This window comes from Galeopterus variegatus, unplaced genomic scaffold (genome assembly GCF_000696425.1).
Source record: "Galeopterus variegatus unplaced genomic scaffold, G_variegatus-3.0.2 Scaffold44438, whole genome shotgun sequence".
Lineage (NCBI taxonomy): Eukaryota > Metazoa > Chordata > Mammalia > Dermoptera > Cynocephalidae > Galeopterus > Galeopterus variegatus.
Genome location: NW_007770549.1, coordinates 625 through 5744, shown reverse-complemented (window position 1 = coordinate 5744; position 5120 = coordinate 625). Strand labels below are relative to the sequence as shown.

The 5120-nt window shown below is 33.8% G+C and overlaps 1 pseudogene; it reads left to right on the top strand.

The window, feature by feature from the left end:
• The first annotated feature begins 398 nt into the window (after positions 1–398).
• Positions 399–950, top strand: LOC103584109 (annotated as a pseudogene).
• Positions 951–5120: the final 4170 nt, after the last annotated feature.

The window sequence follows — 5120 nt, the reverse complement described above, 5'->3', positions numbered from 1 at the left end:
GGGTTGCGATCCGTTGCCGGACACGGAAAAAGACAAAAGACAAAAAAAAATTAAAAATAAATAAATAAATAAAAAGTTATAAAACAGGATATTATTATTAAATGTATTATTATTTTTTTTATTATTAATGTTGTCCCACAGTATCAGAAAGCTCAATTACTTTTCACATTGAGGAAATCTAGGACTAAACCAACTTAAATCAAAGAGACCCTGAAACAAAACTAAAACACACCTAAAATAATATCAGAACAAAGTACGCATAAATGTTATAATTCTAAATCTGTATGCACCCAATAATTAGCTTTAAAATATGTAAAGCACAGGGTGGGCTCTTTGCCTCACTGTCTCCTAGCTCTTCCTGGCACCATGAACATGTGGATTTCAGAACACATTTTGACCACCCATGGGAAACTGTTACAACAGCTGCAATGCAGAAATACCCAAACCCTATGAACCCGAGTTTGGTTGGAGTTGATATGTTGGACAGACATACAGATCCCTCTGGAAAATTGCACAGCCATAGACTTCTCAGCACAGAGTGGAGATTGCCTTCCATTGTGAAGTCTCCTAATGGTACAGCAAGAACCAAACCATATGTGCAAGAACATTCCATAGTTGATCCTATAGAGAAAACAATAGAACTTAAGTGGACTACCATTTCATTTAAAAATGTGGTTTCCGTAGGCAAAACACTTACATAACAAACCACATCCTCAGGACCTGAAAAAACTATTTTGACTCAAGAAGCCATAATCACTGTGAACGAAGTCCGCCTCGGCAGTTATCTTGAAGGACTGATGACAAGTATAATATCTTCAAATACTAAAAAAGGCTGAGAAGCAATGGAACAGGTAATACATAAATTAAATTCTGAGACTGAAGAACTGATGGCTTTGGCAAGAGGAAGCATAAAGAGACTGATGGCAGCAGCGGCATTTGTAGACAAATGATAATGAAAGTTGGTAGATAACACCCGGTCCCTCAAGTCTCTCCAAGCTGGCAATATATTTATTTGTTTTTTAAAAGAATACAACTATATTTTAGGCAAATTTTTTAATAAGCTGAAGTAAGGATATGTGACTTTTGATTAAAATAAAGAAATGCAGGCCTTCTAAATAAAGGGAATCATCTGAAATTAGTGTTATTTGAAATGACTGTCTAATTTTGAGGATTCCAGTATTTATGTGAAAATTTAACAATTTTTTTAAAAGTACTCATAAACTGGTATTAACATTGAATCTCTTTAAGTTAGAGTTTTAAAGCTTTTCATGCATTGGAACTCTACCTGACTTTGGACACACCCAGAACAAAGAACCACCTCTTACATGTACACAATTGCCCTGCTACTGTAAGCTTCAACAGCTTGCATGAGGGAACTCACTTTAAAACAAGATATTCTGCAGGTTTAAAAGACATTAACTCGTATGAAATAATTTGCTCTGCTATAAGCCACCATTAAAAACCACAGTGTTTTGCTTCAGTACTTAAATTATATTTTTGGCGTGAAAATTACCACTAGGTAATATATGACTCCAACAAAAATTTATTTTATTAAAGAGTATTGTATTGATCTGCCAAAGTTTTGTAACTTGTAAAGGTAATACCTTCCTTGAGAAAAGAAATAAATTAAATAAAATAAAACAAAAAAATACAATAAAACATATAAAGCAAAGACTTCCAAAGCTCAAAGGAGAAATACACAAAGCATAATAGGACACTTTAATAAACCTCTATCAAGAGACAATAAAAAGTGCAGACAAAATGTCACTGTGGGTATAGAAAGTCTAAACTACATAATTAACAGACTTGAACTACCCAGCACAAACAGAACACTTTATTCAGTAATTCTTTTCAAGAAACTGTGGAATTAAAGATAATTAAAAAGCATATGGATCAGAAATAAATAAATAAAACTGCCGCTATTTGTAGATGATATGATTGTGTACACAGAGTATCCAAAGGACTACATATCAAAATCTATCCCAGATGACTTATAGAGATAAATGTGAAGGGTAAATTATAAAGCTTCTATAGGAAAACAGGAGAATATCTTCATGTCTTCGGAGTAGGCAAAGTTTTCTTAAATGGGACACAAAAGGTGCTAAACTAAAAATGAAAAAAATAAAAAGATAAGTTGTCCTACACTAAAGCTTAAGGTTTCTGTTTACCAAAAGACACCATTAAGGAAGTAAAAAGCAAGCTATAGGGTGGGAAAAGATATTCGCTGTTTATGTATTTAACATATAATTTATATCCAGAATACATAAAGATCTCATACAAATCAAAAAGAAAATGGTTGATAAGCCAAGACGTAAGTGAGCAAAAAACTTAAAAATACACTTCACAAAAGAGTATAACCAAATAGCCAATAAAACTATGAAGAAGGTGAGCAACTTAATTATTTGTCAGGTTATTGAAAATTAAAACTACAAAGAGACACCACTCTATATTACCAGCATCATTAAAATTAAAAACAGACAATATCAAGTACTGGAGAAGATGTGGAGGAACTGGAACTCATGCTTGCTGTTGAGAGTGCAAATTGACCAACCACTTTAGAAAACTGGCGGCATCTACTACAGCTGAATATGTATACCACACATTCAAGGAATTTCACCCCCAGGTATATACCCAACAGAAATGTATACAAATGTTCAACAAAGGACATGGGAAAAAATGTTTATAGCAGCACCATTTGTAATGGCCAGAACCTGGAAACAAGCCAAATGTCCATCTACAGTAAAATAAATTATTGTATATTCATACAATAGAATGCTATATGGTAATAAAAATGAATGAACTACAACAACATAAACCCATCTTGCCAACATAATTCTGAAAAAAAGAATCCAGGCACAGAAGAGAGTATCTGATATGAGTCCATTTATATGAAGTTCAAAAACAGGCAAACCTAATCTATGGTGTTGAAGTCAGGTTAGTGGCTACCATTGGGGAGAGGAGGATGGGAACTGGAAAGGAGTTTCTGAAATTCTGTTCTTATATTTATCAATCCAGTTGCTGATTTCTTGGGAGCGCTCATTTTTTGAAAATCAATCGAGCAGTATGTAATGATTTGGATTCTTCTGTGCATATAAGTCAAAAAAAATTTTATTAAAAGGCCGGCCCGTGGCTCACTCGGTAGAGTGCGGTGCTGATAACACCAAGGCCACAGGTTCGGATCCTATATAGAGATGGCCGGTTTGCTCACTGGCTGAGTGTGGTGCTGACAACACCAAGCCAAGGGTTGAGATCCCCTTACCGGTCATCTTTTAAGAAAAAAAAAAAAAAAATTATTAAAAAGTAAGACTAAAGCACCATACATCCCATCACCAAAAAATCTAAAACAAACAAACAAAAAAAATAGCACTTTACTAACCTGTCCATATGTGTCTGAAATACTGTTTAAGTCTACGGCTATAACTACCCTGAACGTGCCCATTCTCATCTGAAAAGATTAAATAAAAATTAACATTTAAGATTGTTAAGCCTATTACTAAAACTTCAGGTAAGAATATATAATCACTAAACACCCATTTGAAATTAAAAACAGGCTAATAATAAATTATAGATCTCTCTCTCTTGCACACACATACACACACGACATTTTATAGTGCAAAATATTATTTATAATTAATATCAACATTAATTTGTATTTTAAACATGTGACTCAAAATATTATCAGCTGAATTATATGAATAGTGAAGATTGAGGAAAAGGTTATGATTCATCAGTGATAATTAATCTTCTAATAAGGTGTTCTGAAAAATAAAAATGATAACCCAGAATCATTTTCAGTACTAATCCATGACAGAGGGCATTAAGCCTAAGATTTGGATAATTAAGGACAAATAAATATACGTTGAGGTCATCAGTGCCTAAAAATTCAAAAGTAGGATATGATACAAATATAATGTATAAAATAAAGAATGATCATGGAATTTAATAAAGTTAGGTGCTGTGTTAATTTTCTATTGCTGCATAACAAATTACTGCAAATCTAGCAGCATAAAATAGCATAAATTTATTATGTCACAGTTTCCATGGGTCAGGAACCCAGGTCCCAGGTAGCTGAGTCTTCTCCTCAGACTCTTACCAGGCTGAAATCAGGGTGTCACCTGGAGCTATGATCACATCTGAAGCTCTGGTGTCATCTTCCATGCTCACTGATTGTCAGAGGAATTTGTTTTCTTGCCACTGCAGGACTCAGTGCCCCAGTTTCTTGCTGGTTGTCAGCCTACGGGCTGTTTGCAGCTTCGAGAGGCTAACAACCATTCCCTGCCATGTTGCCTTCTCTACAACATGGCAATTCTTCAGGAGAAGCAAGAGAATCCCTTCTGGCAGTAAACTTAGAGGGAGCCATGTAACATAACCTAATCAAGGGAGTAAGGATCCCATTATATTCATGGTCCCTCCCTTACTCAAGGTGAGAAGATTCTCCAGGGCGTGTACACCTGGGAATGGGGATCATTTTAGAATCCTGCTCACCACATGCGCACATTGGTAATATATAAATTCCAAACATAAGAACATAATTAATTTAAAAATCCACTCTGTTATGGCATGAATAGTAGGAAAAAATGTAAAAGATATATTTAAAGAATAAGGAAGAGGGGACACTGATGACTCACTGTTGAAAAGTACAGGGATAAAAAGAATATAAACATAAAATTATATAAATTTAACATCATCATGCCAAAGTGTTGATATATAATTTTTTATTGTGGTTAGAACACTTAGCATGAGATCTACCCTCTTAACAAATGTTGAAGTACACAATGTAGTATTTTTAAGACACAGTGCTGTACAGCAGGTCTCTAAAACATATTTATCCTGCATAACTGAAACTCTGTACCCATTGAACAATATACAATTTAAAAATAGAAAGAAACCCATTTAGATTATCCATCTTTTAACTTTTTATCCTAAAATAGTTTACTTAAGATAAATAACCCATTCAAGGATATCATCGAATTTCTCTAACATTTTACAAAAAAGGGTAACTCTAGAAATCATTTGCAAAAAGACATGAAGAATTATCTTGTAACTAACATAGCTGTGAAACATAAACTGTCATTTAACTAGTTTAATAACTACAAGCATTTACATGTACTATAGAGCTT